The sequence below is a fragment of the Pleurodeles waltl genome, chromosome 6 (genome assembly GCF_031143425.1).
Source record: "Pleurodeles waltl isolate 20211129_DDA chromosome 6, aPleWal1.hap1.20221129, whole genome shotgun sequence".
Classification (NCBI taxonomy): domain Eukaryota; kingdom Metazoa; phylum Chordata; class Amphibia; order Caudata; family Salamandridae; genus Pleurodeles; species Pleurodeles waltl.
In genome coordinates this window covers 711937554-711953764 of record NC_090445.1, presented here as the reverse complement: position 1 = coordinate 711953764, position 16211 = coordinate 711937554, and the positions used below count along the sequence as shown (strand labels likewise).

Below are 16211 nucleotides of genomic sequence, written 5' to 3'. Positions count from 1 at the left end.
TTGTGTAAGAATTAGAATGCTGACCAGATTGACTCAACATTCCAAAATATAAAGTTGAGTAATATTAACACAGGTTATAGTTTAATTGTTGATTACAGCACTTAACATTTAGAAACAGTGGGAGAGTGTCACGAAGCACTATAGAAATAGCAAGTTCAGCCACCCCACCAACAGTGCACCTCACTGAATAAAGGCCATATTGATGATATATCCTCTTGGTTTAACTATTCTTTCACATTTTCCTGTGTGGTAGGAAGGGTGGTGAATGAGTTGAGAATGTCCCTCCTCCTTGAGTGCCATTCACAGTATGGAAAACATAAGCCTCTCTCCTTAGTGGGAACACGGGTAGAAGCCATCCCTGGTTAATTTGGTGCTTTCTGGTGTGTGTCTCCTGGCAGGAAAGGTCCAGAAAGCAGTAGCACCCCCCAATGGTAGTGCATGACCAGATTTCTTGACCCATTAACTAAGCCCAGTTGCTGTTGTCAGCCCTTTGTCTATGGAGGCAGCCTGTGATCGACTCCTATTTACCATATAGCAGATGCAGGTACCATTCTTCTGTCAATCATTGACCAAACCTCTCTCCCTGAGACATTCATCCTTTGATATCTCAGGCAGTGGCTTGACCCTTATAATTCCCCTTCATTAGGTCTGGTCAAGGCCATTATTACGCTCTGTTTATGAACATCGAGTCTTTACATGACTCTGCTCTCACCCCACACACCATTACAATGTTGCTTGCTACTGACAGTGCTCGGGACCAGTATCTTCCCAGCTGTGGACCTACATGCTGCTGCTAACTGTTAAGGAATTAGGCTTTCACTCACACTGATGGGTTATTGTTAGGAAGTAGCCTTTCATTACTACTTTGTCAGTGAATTTCTTTAAAAGGATCTAAAATAGCGAAAGTGTGTCTCTTTGAGTGAACACTGGCATTATTACAGGAAAAAGTTCCTCTTTCCCAGGGATCAGCCCTTTTAGTTTCAAGTCCATACAAATATACATTCAAAGATTGATTGGATGGAAACATTGGAGCAAATGTTTTGGTATCTATCTCTGAAATTTGGAACATGTGGTATTCGGCTATGTGTGTGATGTGTCTTATGTAACTCTTGTTTCCTTTGATGGCCCACTTTTTTAAGCCTCTGGTCCCCCAAAAAGTTTTATGACCATTGCATAGCACCTTTCTACCATTTGTATAGTTTGTAGCACTTACGGAGCCTGGGTGCTTAAGATTGTTTTGGGATTCCTACTGACTAGAGTCAAAGTGATCTGCATCAAGACACAATCCTAGATCGTTGGAGTTTTATTTGGGCTTACCCGTATGTCGAGCCAGGCCCTAATTTGCTTGCAATTTGTTCTCCAGCGACAGACATCGTTTGTTAAATGACAGTCTCAGAGCAAGGATGACCCCATCAGGATCACTACACTTCCACATTTGGCACGGAATAAGTGTACATGAAGGGAGAGGAAACAGCGTAAGGGCATTGCACCTAACCTTATGCCTCTTTAACTTGAATGTTTGAGAATGTTGGGGATAACGCGGATCATACAATGTATACTGTTGAGCAGTTTATGAAGAGCATTCCACAAGGAAAATTGCAATATAAAAGAGAGAGTTAGCAGAAATATTTGTTTAGCACTTCGGTATTCTCAGTGAGGCACAAATTTCCTAGATTAAGTTTCCTTCTAATCCCAATCCGTGAGATAGGAAAATCCTGGAAATTATTTAGCAACTGCAATGTTATCTGCAGATGTTGTAATTAAGGCCACAAAACCCTAATTCACGTTGTTTTGACCATGTTTTGGATAAGGAGCACGTAACATAGGATTTGTAAATGTGGGAGCGCCGTGTTCAACTACTCATTAGCTGTGATTTACAGTTTATACCAAGATTTGTCATATTCTTTTTAAATCAGGCACTAAACCGTTTGACCAGTGTTAAGGTGGAGTAAACACATTTGTGATGAACTAAATTTGATTGGGATTATGATGGGCAGTAAAACGTTGTATCTGATTATGTTATTTATTTTGAGAGGGACACATTTATAGCAAAGAGAAGCTGACCTTTTTCTTTGTCACATGAAATGAAGTTGCAAGTAAACAGATCTTATGTTCTGTGTCACAAGGGTCCATCCTCTTTTAAACCCAGCAAATTGTACTTTACTTGATTTTTATTGTAATAATTGATTAAATGTATTATTATTGTTTTCATTTTGGTTTTGCATTTATTAATGTGATTTTTACTAACTTGATAAAATACTACCTAGTCTGTCGACAAAGTATTTGAATGTGTGTTGGTAATATCAAATGGTCAACCATAATGGTTATTGGCTGGTAATGTTGAAATAGACTAATATATTGTTTATTAATGGGTTATATGGCATAATGGTGCGAGTCTTGACCTTTTCATGATTTTCTTATTCTTGATGCATGTCTTGTGCCCCCCATATACATGCATTTTCACATAGGTCAGGAAGCTAATTCAAATGCATGATTTAGGGAGTTGAGGCAAATTTAAGCTATTTTACTCAGTTTGCCCCAACTGGCAGTATTTTCAATTATTATGCAACTGATTAGCCCAGTTTCTTGAAGTTATTTTCAGTTTTTACATATTTTATTTTCATTTTTATAAACTTTGCTCCAGTAACAGAATCAAGCAAATGAGCTATCAACGCCGACATGTCGATAAACAAATGAGAAGCACAGTAATCATATCATACGATTTGCTTAGTTTTAAATGAGAGTTCTGAATATACTGCAGCCCGATCATACCAACATTTTGTACTATGCTTAAACCAATGGCAATATAATCTAACATTGAATTGTCACTGACATGAACTAGCGTGTTTGTAAAGTCTTGTCAGCGAGGCATGGATTACTTTTCAGCATTATTTCATTTTTATTTAAAAACTCCTCTTTCTGTGTATGTCACAGAAGTAGGCAGCGTTTGACTAATGTCATGCATGTGAGCTACAGAGATCGTATTCTAGGGCAGGGTTAGGTCGTGACTGCCGCCAGGCTTGTAGAGACACGTTGGAAAAATCTACTTAACTGCGGATCTCGTCCGTTCATGCACAGCTCGAGCCTGGTAGGTCCTTCATTATCCAGGCTACGAGTGCTTCGCCTACAGTCCTTCAACCAGGGTACGCAGGATCGTAGGGTTGAAGTGCCCTTAAAGCTCAGGTTTTCGTTATTAGGGAATGCGATTTCTGCCGTTTCGACAGTTGCTGTTTAAACGTATTTCCCCTGCTTATCAGTAAGTTGACAGTGTTAGGGAATCGTGCACTCTGTAGGCCTTTATTAATGTCTTTGTTTGCAAAACTTCGATTTTAAGCTTTGGTGTTTTTGAGTGTATGAGCACCGCGTCTTCTCGACACGTCATGCCGAGGGAGTTAGATTTCATGCTCTGATAGTCATTGTATGTATATTATCCAGCCTGCGTTCGCACCGCCGTTTAGTAGACGGAACCAGAAAGTGTGCAGGTGAGACTGAGGACTCGTGAGTTTTTCCACTCTGTTATTATTTTAACTACTTTTTGTGGGTAAACTTGTTTTTCACGGATAAGACTGCCTGGATGCACCCTTTCGCTCGGTTTTCATTTTGTGATTGTGTATTGAATGTTTTTTTTTTTTTATACATTTTTATGTGGTGCTTTTTCGACTCGGTCGAAACGCATGAAAGTTTACATACAAGAACTGGACCATCTAGAAGAACGTGACTAAGTCCATCACATATCGTTGCTTTGCTATTATCGATTCCGCAGTGGTGGCTTTTTTACAGTGCTGTAAGTGAGATGAAAAATATATGATCTCCTAAATGGGTGTGGCCAAAGAACCAAAAACAAGATTACTATTTTTAACATGCTTGACCTAACAGATGAGCTAGAAATGTTGAGCAACAATTAATGGCATTTGGGTACCTCTATCCGTGTTACTGTTGGCGTATCCAAATACATCACACAGCAACAAACGAATACACGTAAATGAGGGTCGACCTATTGACTTTAACAGTACGTGATACGGCTGGTTTTTATTCATTACTGGCTAAATGAATAACCAGACCAGTTTCTTTCGATTACATCACTTTCCTCTCTAATATCCCTATCTTCCTGAGTTATTCCGTTTTTCTCCACTCATCGTTCTCTTCTGACTGTCTCACGCTACATCTTCTAATTTCCTATCCATCGCGTTTTTCTCACTTTCCTTCTCATTCTCCTATGCGCTTTCATGTAGTTTCTTTAATCCCTTTCACTTCACTGTCCTCTCTGTGTCTCTCTCACACACACACACACACACGCGCTGAATTTCCTTTCCCTTTGGTAAGAAGGGACATATTTCTACAGCTGTGTACTGCTTTCACATGGTTTTCCAATTACAGTACCTATATGACCATTCCTCTCTTCACAGACTGAAGATTCAATGAGTATTTTAGTCGGAAAACCTTTGACAGGCACTGTTAGAAACGTGCGCTGCCTTCAGCCTCCAGACCAGAACTTTCATTCGTCCCAGTCATGAACATCCATCTACACTTGGAGGCAACTCAGTCTGCACTATTTGTTAAACTAGACTTTTGTTTCTTATTAAAAAACAAAACTAAGAAAACATATCTGGGGAAAAGGAAATGATGGCAGGAAATAGAGACACACATACCAATCAACAGGAAGTAAAACGTGTTAAATGAAACAGAGTATGCATCACTGGCGTGGAAAATCTTAAAGGTTCTTGCATACACTGTCCCCAAAAAATTCCGTATTCATGTTTGCAAGTTTAAAAAAAAAAAAAAAAATGTATATTTATTTTTATGAAACCTATTTTACTCTTTCTAAAATAAAAAACATATAAGGAAACATTCAGGTATAACTTTGTATCTGATAGAGACTTCTAGCTGCAGATTCATTACCTGCAGATTCATTACCTTTAAAAGTTCCAGGTGCCAGCTTGGAATCTGGAGCTTTTGCTGAGTAATACTCTTGCACGTCCCTTCGGATGGCATCGTTTGGATCTATGTGGTGTCATTGGAGGCATCCATGACGTCAAGATTGCCTATAAAGGCACCACCCAGTCAAGCGTATGTCAATTATTTTTCTTTCACGCCGGTTAAGCACAGATCCAGAACAGAGCTACCCTATGTCTTTTTTGACAGGCCTTTTTCGACCTTTTTGTCAAGGCATTTTTTTGTCTGTGCAAGGATGACCTTAAGAAAGACTGGATTCAAGCCATGTGGCGCCTGCCATCGTGCCATGTCGGAGGCAAATCCACACCAGGTATGTCTATGGTGTCTTGAGCATGACCACAATTCAAAGTTGTGCTCAGACTGCCAGGCCATGGCTTTGAAAGCTTTAAGAGAGCTGTCCCTGAAGCTAATGGCGGCCAGGCAGTCAACATCATCCAGTTCGACTCCTCGGAGGTCCCAGTGGAGGAGAAAGTCGCAAAGATCTCTCCAGGAGCTCCAAGCCCTCTTCATCTCACTCAAGGCCCCCGGGCACTCTGAAAGAGGCACAAGAAGAAGAAGGAGTCCAAGCGGACTTTGACTTTGCTTCGCCTGCTGGCCAACGAGGTGTCTCAGGAACGTCGATGTTCCAGGCATGGTTCCGTGTAACTGATGCCAGGGCAGAGTCTGCACCTACCTCCCTTTCCGGAAGCCAGAGCGACCCTCGCTCAATCGAAAAAGTGTTACGAGGCCATACGCTTTGTGTTTGAGTGGCCTGGCCCTGCCGAAGTGTCTTCGGGCCCCGTGGGGTCGGCATAGGCCCAATCAGGTTCCACGTCAGCGGCTTTGGCCTCGATGGGGTCTTGCTTATCAGATTACTGAACGGCGCTGGCTTCACACATTCGGCCTTCTCTAGCGCCCTGTGGCACGAGCCCCATTCGAATTAACGACGATCTGGAGCTGGAACGGCATCACACGATGCAGATTTTGGTGCCGAAGGCGCCCACAGGTACCAGATCTATGTCTGAGCATTTACTTGAACAGGCAGGCACTGGTGAGGAATAGTAGGGGTCTTTTGACCCTCTAGAAATCCATATGGAACCATTGGACTGGTATGAGGAAATAGTAGAGGCTAGTGGACTGGACAACTCACCAGATAAAGGCTTGCTCTCCCCTCATATGGTGGCTACAGAGGAGGGTGCATCATATGCAATGGTGGTGCATAGGGCAGCAGAGGTCCTTCGAACCTTTAACTGCCTTCAGTGCTGGTCAGGACTGACCTCCTGATAGAGGTGCTTCAGCCAGGGGCTTCCACATCAGGAACCGGTGGGAAACTTGAGAGGGTTTTAGAAGTAGAGTCTAATAGGTATTGAACACCTTAGGGATGCTTGGAGAAGGGGAGAATTGGCTTCCTTTGAGCACCTGAAGAGAGACTTTGGTATGGGGGAATCTTAACGATTAAAATATTTGCAGTTAGGGCATGTGCTGCAATGTCATATGATGGAAGGAGAGCAACTTCCAGAGTCGGCTCCGTTAGAGGACCTGCTCCTCCTAGACCACATGCCAGACAAAGCCATTTCCCTGACATCCAGTAAATTAATGAAAAACTCTCCTGACCCTATGAGCTCAGTGCCGGGAGCCTGGGAGGGTGACATAGGGTTAGGATGATGATTGGGCGGAGGCGCTTCAGAGCTCTCGGGAGGTCTCAATAAGAGCTCTCTTCCGTTTAATACAACTCAGTATATTGCAGTGAGGCTATTACTTTCTGCCACTTTTGCACCGCTTGGTGACTGACTTGTGTGCTAGAGGCTGTGGGATGGTGGGGTCTCTTTTCCATATGCTATGGAAATGTCTGATTATTCAGAAGTACTGGCAAGAGGTGATACACATCATAAATCGGGTTACTGGTCTTATGGTACCATAGGATGAGAGGTGGCTTATACTGCATATAACTGAGGAGGAAATGTGACCTCTGTGCCAAAGGATCTGGTTGAGGCTGGCGGCAGGATGGCTAAAAGGAACATTGCGAGGGCATGGGGTGCAATTCAACCTCCAGTTGTCCAGGACTGGGACAAAGACTTGGAGTGGTGCCAGTGAGCTGAGCAGGTGATTTATAAAAGTTGGGGATGCACCCGGAAATGAAAAAAAGATCTGGAATCCATGGACCATTTATAGGGAACAATTAAGGTTTTAGGAGGGGATGTGGGAAGGAATTTCAGGGCTGAATGTACTTTCAAGATATCCTGCATGGGGGTGAGTTTTTGTTGTACATGTCTGTGCCTTCACAGTGTTGATCAGTTACTAGTCGTGTTCGTGGGTCAGATGTCTTCTTCTCCATAATTATCAATATATTGATCCATGAGGGTTTCAACTGTGTATGCTAAGTAACTGTTAAATAAAAATATCTATTACAAAAATAGAATATCCCTTTTAAAGAGAACTAACAACTCAAAAGTCCTTAATTCTGCATGGCAGGGATCTCCCATAAAAGATGGGTCTCATGATTTAAACTATTTTCTTTAGGGAAATATCTTGGAGTATAAACCGTTAGTGCAATTTGAAAGGTGCAAAGTAGATTCTGGTATTACATCAGTGGTGTTGATTTATCACCTAATCACATCTTCCTTATCTTGAAAATGATCCTGCATGGTGTTACTGCAATTGTTAAGGAAATCAGGAGTTACTGTCAGACTCAGGGCTGGATATTTTTTTACGTTTTTAAAGGGAGCTGTCATAGCGTTAGATACTACCCTGATATGTTATTAAATCACCACCTTTTGGCTTTCAGATTGGCCTTGTACAGTTTCCTAGCTTTTGCTAACTCATATTTGTTGGTATCATGTGGGTCCTTGTTCCTAGTTTGCTCCTTTCTTACATTCTTCTGTAGGGGTTGGAGTTTGTCTGAAAACCATGGCTATGATTTATTAGAACTGTTGTGCTTGGACTGGTGCAATTTCTTCAACCCAGTCACTGATAATACTAGCTGGAGCCTATTATTGCAATGAGTCCCATTACAGTATTTCCTTGACATAATCTGATTTAGTTGTTCCAAGGATAGGATAGGATACTCAGTTTGGCTTGCTTCTTTTCCTGCCTAGCTGCTTATACAAGAACCAAAAGAAGTCAATTGTCTGACCGACTAACTCCATTGTAACTGCGCCAACCTTGAGCCTCAGGTTAAACTATCTTTCTTAAGATATGGTAGTCATTGTGTGCTGCCCCAATGCACATTTGTTGAATACCAAATTCTTCCAAAATGAACATCATGCTGGTTGCCACTTAATGTAACTGGTTGCCCTACCATAGATAAAAATCACAAGGACTGATCAGCTTAGAGTTCCTACACCGGGCGAAACTGCTTCTGAGTCCCTCCTCTCTTTCAGTGAGGCCCTGACTGATACCGTCTAGGGGCTTGGCAAGCTCTGTACTGGTCCTCTAGCCATTGCATTGCTACAGGCGACCCGACCGTTTTGTCACAGCACCCTTCTCCAGAGAGCTTTGTGGTGCAAGCTTCTACCAGGCAGACCAACCCCAACAATTTTTCTTCCACTCCTCCTGATAGGGAATCAAAACGAGTGGAGACTTTTGGTGAAGGCCAGTTTGGCCCTGTGATCGACCAATGTCTCCTGTTTGTTACGCTCATGCCTTTTGGGACTTGGTGGCGCAAGTCCTCCTAGATGTACAGAAGGCATTTGCCTGGTCCTTTCACCGGTGATCCAAGATGGTTGTGTTGCTGCCACGTTCACTATTCTACAGACACCATCTTAGCCATTCAGCACCATGTGTGGCTGTGATCGACTGGGTTCTTGGGTGACATTCATCTTTCCCTGATTCACATGCTGTTCCATGGGACTCGCCTATTTAGGTACAAGACTGACTCTGCCCTTGACCTCTTCAAGGAGAGTAGGGCTAGTGCTCTTTCTCCTGACCTATCTGCCCAACCTCACCAGCTGCACTAACTCCACTGTTCCTTTTGTGGCTTTGGCTGAGGCATCCCTTACTGTCAGCCTGTCCCACCCCAGCTGGGAACTCCTCAGTTTCGCCAGAGAGCCCAGGTGCTCACCAGCCCTGCAGTCAAGGTCAGCGTACTGCCCAGTCGCTGCCTATTGCACTGCACCACTCCCACATCCCCACCTTCCAGCAGCCAACCGGTAGGAGTCTATCCCTGCTGGCAAGCAATATATCGGACAGATGGGTCAGGCAGATTGTCTGCTCAGGTTATACCTTATTCCTACTTTTATCTCTGCTGCACCTTCCACTGTCCATCCAGCGACTGACTGAGGCCCATGTCTCCACATTAGAGCAGCAAGTGCAAGCCCTTTTGGCCAAATGGCCTGTTGAGAAGGGGTTCTGTGCCAGAAGTAGGATATGGTTGTTGTTCCTGCTACTTTCTGGTGCTCAAGAAAGACAGAGTTCTTTAGTCTATTCTAGATCTGTGCCCTCTCAACGCCTTCCTCTGGAAGGCACAAGTCAAAATGCTCACTTTCGCCCAGGACTTGTCTGCCTTCGACCCTAAAAACTGGTTGGTGGTGTTAGCCCTCCAGGACATATATTTCTACATACCCGTCCTGCTGCACATCGGTGCTACCTGCGGTTAGTGGTGGGACAGTGGCACTTTCAGTTAGCTCTGCTCCCCTTTGGTCTCACCTGCACCCATCGGGTGTTCATGAAAGTAATGGCAGCACACCTTCAGAGGTCAGGGGTGCCATTCTTCCCTAACTCGACGATTGGCTGTTAAAGGCTGGTTCGCCCCAGCAGTGGTCACCCACCTCCACACTTAGGCCATCCTGCTCTCATCTGTGGGGTTCACTATCAATGTGCCAGAGTCACACCGGACTCCTTCTCAGGCTCTCCCCTTCTTTGGAGCCCTTCTGTACATGGTCCGGGTTGGTCTCTTTTCCCCTGCAAAGAGAGTCCAGGACATTTAGGCTATGATCCTGATCTTTCAGCCTCTGTCCTCGATTTCTGTGAGGTTGACTTTTAAGCTGCTGGGAACGATGGCTGGCTTCATCCTGCTAGTCGAGTATGCAAGGTGGCATATGCTTGCTCCACAGTGGGATCTGTAGTCCCACTGGGTCCAAAATGAAGAAGACCTCTCCGACCAATTTCAGATTTCGTAGAACACTGCGAAAGATCTGCAGTGGGGGTTAGGGGCAGATCACTTTCCCTTCCCCCACCCAGAGTTGACAGTGGTGACAGATGAGTCACTTCTTGGTTGGGGCAGCCTCTGGGGAGAGGTGGGGATCAGAAGCCTCTGTTCTCTGGTGGGGTCTTGGCTCCATATCAACCTTCTGAAGCTGAAGGCCATCTGGTTGGTGCTGAAGGCCTTTCTGCTGTCATCCGGGGGAGGCTGGCACAGGTTCTCACAGACAACACCACCATATTGTACTGCAACAAACAGGACCTGATGTGTTTATGGATCCTGTGCCAGGACGCCTTCTGCTTTTGGAAATTTTCTGGACTGTCTAAGGAACTTTCGGCTGGTGAAACACTCAGTGAACAGCAGATCACATGTGGTTACAGCCAGAGGTGGCACAATGTCCCTTCTGCAAATGGGGAGAACCTTGGCTTGATCTCTTCACCACAGCCAAGAATGTCCAGTGTCAGCACTTTTGCAATTTGGAGATTCCAAGGCCTCTCTCACTCAGAGATACATTCCGCCTCTGGTGGAACTCAGGACTCCTGTATCCCTTTATGCCGATACCACTCATGTCTTGATTTCTCAATATGTGGACCAATCAGACTCAAGACTGGGTGCGGAGAGCATGATATCTGATCATACTGCCCTTTCAGAAGGATCTACTCTTGCAGCAGAAAGGATGTGTTCTCCACCAAGGCCTTCGTGATCTCCACTTTCATGCATGGAGATTGAACACCACCAGCTGAATACCTTCAGTCTCCTTCCGGAGGTGGTTAATGTCATCTGGGCAGCAAGGTGTCCCTCAACAAAGACTGTATGCACCTGTTGCTGAAGCAAGTTTATGGTTTGGTGCGGTGCAGGTCAAATTGGGACAGTTGTCTGATGTCCTGTTTGTTCTGTCCCTTGCCCTGCAAGGCCTTGCTTTGGATATGGTTAAACATTATCTTTCTGCCTTCCTGCGTTTGCCTGATAAACCTTCCTTGTTTAAATCACCGGTTGTGACAAGGTTTTCAAAAGGGTTGCAGCATCTGCTTTCAACTTCTCTTTTTGTGATACACCAATGAGACCCTAGTTTCATCCTTATTTATTTGGTATATACTCCATTTGAGCTGCTCCACTGCTGTTCCCTATGGCTCCTCACCGTCAAAACTGTTCCTAGTTAATATCACCTCAGCTTGAGGTATCAGTGAGCTTTAGACTCTGTGTGTTCATCCCCCAAACACCACTTCTGTAGGAAGTTGGCTCTGCATATACTATCTCAAAGTGCGAGATAGTGTGCACAGAGTCTAAGGGTTCCCCTTTGAGGTTGAAAGTGGCAAAATTAGATATTATTAATGCTCTATTTTGTGGTAGTGTGGTTGAGCAGTTGGCTTATCAGAGGGTAGTGTTAAGCATTTGTTGTACACACAGAGGCAATAAATGAGGAACACACACTCAAAGACTTAACTCCAGGCCAATAGTGTTTATATAGAAAAATCTATTTTCTTAATTTATTTTTAGAACCACAAGATTCAAATTTTATGTAAGTACATAAATTGCAAGATACTTCACACAGGTAAGTATAGAACTTTGATTTAAAACAGTAGTATACACAGTTTTGGTTAAAATGGCAAATAGCTATTTTAAAAGTGGACACAGTGCAAAAATCAACAGTTCCTGGGGGAGTTAAGTAGTCGTTAGTTTCTCAGGTAAGTAAAGCACTTACACAGTCAATCTCCTAGGCATAGGCAGCCCACCGTTGGGGGTTCAAGGGAACCCCAAAGCCACAGCACCAGCAACACAGGGCCGGTCAGGTGCAGAGGTCAAAGGAGGGTCCAAAACACATAGGTGCCTCTGAAGAACAGAGGTGCTCTGGTTCCATTCTGCTGGCAGTAAGTACCTGCGTCCTTGGGGAGCAGACCAGGGGAGTTTTGTAGAGCACTGGGTGGGGCACACACAAGCGCACAAAACACACCTTCAGCGGCAAAGGGGCAGCCGGGTGCAGTGGGCAAAGTGGGTGTCGGGTTTGTTGTTGAAAACAATGGAGGGACCCGGGGGGCTCTCTGGTGATGCAGGCAGGGCACAGGGGGGCTTCTCACGCCAGCCACCGACTGGGCAAGGATGAGGGCCATCTTCTGGTCACTCCTGCACTGTTAGGGGGTTTATCTCGGTCCTGGGGGCTGCGAGTGCAGTGCTCGGTCCAGTCCAGGCGTCAGGTTCCTTTGATACCAGGCAGTCGCGGTCAGGGGGAGCCTCTGGATCCTCTCTGCAGGCGTCGCTGTGGGGGGTGCAGGGAGGTCGACTCAGGGTATCCACGTCATTGGAGTCGCCTGGGAGTCCTCTCTGCAGTGTTGGTTTCTCCAAACTCGAGCCGGGGCGTCAGGTGCACAGTGTGAAGACTCTCACTTCTGGCGGGAAGTTGGAGTCTCTTTAAAGTTGGTTTCTTGTTGCTGTTTTGTAGTTTATTCTGGACAGAGCCGCTGTCCTCGGGAGGTTCTTGGTCCTTTAGGTACGGGTCCTGCTGGATGCGTCGCTCTGCAGGTTCTTTGAGTCTGAAGACAGGCCGGTAGCGCTGTCACGTGTCTTCTCATTATCCTAAATGAGACTACTGGATTTCTAGGTAGCAGGATCGTTCACGGTGTGGGGGACTGAGTCTGACCCACTTGGAAGGACCTCTGTCACCCTAAATCCGGTTTTGCTCCGGCTAACTAGCAGTGCCTCATCTCTCCCAAGGGGAAGGGATGATTTGGCAGCCGAGCGCATGACATCTTAGAACTTCTCAGGGAAGTCGTGGTCACTCAGATCCAAACCAGCTCTCTCATTTACAGTACGATCTCACATACAAATGACAAAGGCAGTTTGAGTTTTATAGATTGTTTTAATAAAACGACTGCATTTTAGATATTAAGGCGTGAGCCGCAATAACCAGAACCATACAACACAGTAGGATTGAAATAGTCACGAGGAGAGTGAAACATAAGAATAACGCTATCATGGTGTTAATAATTTCTACTCTCTCTCAGCTAGTTCTATTTTGAGCACAGCATGTTAAGCTTCTAACTTGCCTTTCAGATTCCCTGGGAAGCCATAACCCCTCATACCTGAGAAAAGGCCTGTGATCTGGTTCAGCATCTGCAACAAGGCAGTCAGCGTCTAGTTGTGGTTCCCTGGTCGGAATCTCCCTCTTGCGTGTATTGGGACAAGGAAGTGTTTTTATAACTAACATGTCCGTGTGATCACAAAATGTCCCTACGCAAGAATGCCAAAGACTAAACTCCTACCACGTCTATCGGCAATGTACCAGACTGTATCCTTGACTAAAGCACAGAGTGAACAAGAATGTGTTATTGAGGACTCCAGTGCTGAAGTAGGCTAAACAGTGTGATATAAAAATAAAACAAGACCGTAGAACTGGTTATTTGAAAAATAACAGTACGAAGCTGAATAAAAAGCATTTAGAGCAAAGTGCACAGAGGCTCTAAGCTGCGAGCAAAGGAATAAAATACATCCAGGGCAAAGTGCACAAAGGCCTAAAAGCCTGAAGCTAACGTGCAACGGATACATAAAACTGTCCACACTACACCCTCCCCTTGTCAGTAGCAAGTGGTTCTAATAATAAAAAAAAAAAATATACCCCAGATACAAAATAATACTCCAAATATATTTCGACAAGTTCAGAGGACAGCAAAGTAGAAAACAAATTTATATTTGGGAAGCATGTGACATTAAAGCCAAATTTGATACTATGTCAATTTCAATAAAAAAAATCAAATTCTTAGACAGGAGCCACGGAAAGCAGGAGATCCTCCACTTCGACAGATGTCCACATCGGAAAATCCGCGCCAAAAACTATCATGGAGCAGGTGTGTTCCAAAGCCCCAAAACCATCCAGGGCGGCACCCCGTGCAGGGCCTATGAATGAGACCATACCATCTTCCTCCAGGAAGGGAATCTCATAAACAGCCTCACGAAGCAAACGCAACCGCAGTGCACAAGTCTGGGAATGAGCCCTAATCGGGAACATCAACAGATCAGTATCGACCACTGGGGGGGCGCTGCAGTGAGAGACAGAGAGCCAGTGCATGTTCAAACGAGCACCAAAGGCACCGAAACACGGGTTGCACACAATCCAAAACCGGTCGGAATGACAGAGACCAGTCACACTCCAATTGTCCCAGGAGTGTTGCTCCAAAATGCTGCATCATGCGTTCACGACACAGCTGCGCTGACGGGAGCGCCAATATGGGATCTCGTCACGGTGGGACAGCCATTGCGGAAGAACAGCAGCAACAGCAAAACACCAGCCAACAAAGCCAAAGTAATCGGAAATCCCCCAAAAATGCTTACGAAAATAGAGTGAATAGCCGAAGGTATTAAACCGAATATGGAAGAGAAGGTATGAGCAAAACCAACACCAACGGCTTTGAAAAAATGTGCAATTCCAGCAGTGCTGGACGCATTAAATATACGTCCCACGAGTACACCAAAGTGACTCGGAAAGTTAGTATTTAAAAGGGACTGTATTTTCGCTGATGACCTTGCCACCTGAAGTGCGCAGGTCTCGCTAGCAGATGTAAGGGCCACATGCTTTTGAAACAATAGAGCTTTCATTGGACTCAACTTGTCGAAATTCACCTTGGAAGTAGCAATATGAGGCCAGATGCCCGCTACCTCCTTAATTCGAGTGGGGGGAAAACAACACATTCCCACAGCACGTAACGGCCTTGGTGACAACGACCACGTAAACTATTCCGGCACGCATGCCACAACAGGGTTCACCGTTAAGAAGGACGTAGCTGCCATTTGAAAGCACCTGGAAAGTGTTTTTAATTACCGGGACTGGAACTCCCTTAAGATAACAAGCTAAGTTAGCAATCGAGGCATTGCACGCCCCGTGCAAAGACAGCTGTTTACAAACCATTGAATGGCTGACAGAAGTTTCGCATTCGCTACTGCTAAGAAAAACCTCCCTCATACCATTAAGACATCTGTATAGAAAGGGAAGCTCCCACACCTCATGTATGTAACTGTCTCCCAACCGTTCATATCTACCCACCGGAATGTGTTTTAAACAAGAAGTAAATTGCAGAGTGGAGATAGGCAAATTAATAACCCCGTGAATCAACCACTCTGCTGACGGAATCTCAGCCACAGTAAAAGGCAATTTCTCCAACTTTTCAATATTTAACATAACATACGTCGCTTCCTTCTTAGCCATTAGTTGTTGTTGATGTGTCAAATTAAAGGAAATTAATAGGAAGGCAATTTTTGATTTTTAAAAATTTAATTTGTAGCCAATATCAGCAAATCCCACAACAATGCGCGCTACGCGCCTTAAATGTTGCAGTAACTCATCGTCCGTCAGATATATATCATCAACATATGATAATGCTTCAGGGTCCAACTCGTGCAGAATTTCTGTTACACGAGCCGAAAATAGTCCTGGGCTATTTTTATACCCCTGAGGCAGATGACAAAACTTTTTCTGAGAGCCAAACGCACTAAAGCTCGTATAGTCCCTACTTTCGGGTGCTATATTTTGGCAGAAGAATCCATTCGAGATATCTAATGTTGTTTTGTATTTCTTACGCATAATATTATTCATGAGCACTGCGCTGTGTGAATTTTGTATTGCATATGTGCGTGTATGTCCATTTAAATGTCTGTAATCCACCACTATCCTATATGAATGGTCCGGTTTAGCAACTGGAAATAAGGGATTATTCATCGGCGAGACACAGGGTTCAATTACCCCCTGGTACTCCAATTGTGTAAGTATTTTCCTTACCGATGCCCTCGCTTCAAATTTTATAGGATATTGCGGTTGTGGCTGAGGCTCGCCCTTTATCGGAATTACATGATAAGGTGAATCCCTATCCCACCCCACATTATTTCTATATAGGGCGGGAGCCTGTGCTAGGGCCCATGTTTTACTATAGGACTCTGCTAGTTCTCCCGGAACAAGTGGTGAGAATGAAGGTGTAATAACCTCCTCCCCAACTGGACAGTCACGAACAAAGTCAGGAGGCCAATCCTGTTCGGCCAGCAGAACGTCATACAATTTGACCACACGGTCCCAAAAGATGGCTTTTATTGTGCGCTCAATGTCCCCTTCTAATTGTAAAGTTACTGTAGAAACTCTATCGGGATCAGAGACCTGCAT

General features: G+C 44.7%; 1 protein-coding gene across 4 annotated transcripts in view; it reads left to right on the top strand.

Annotated features, from left to right (window-relative positions):
- PLEKHA1 (pleckstrin homology domain containing A1) overlaps positions 1–16211 on the top strand; it is a 411298-nt gene that overhangs the window by 23278 nt on the left and 371809 nt on the right. Inside the window, exon 1 of one of the 4 annotated variants that reach the window (XM_069239180.1) lies at positions 3130–3256. The exons of the other annotated variants lie outside the window; for them this stretch is intronic. The gene's annotated coding sequence lies outside the window, so the exon portion shown is untranslated. Of the gene's footprint in view, positions 1–3129; positions 3257–16211 lie in introns of those variants that run through there. 4 annotated transcript variants of the gene reach the window in all.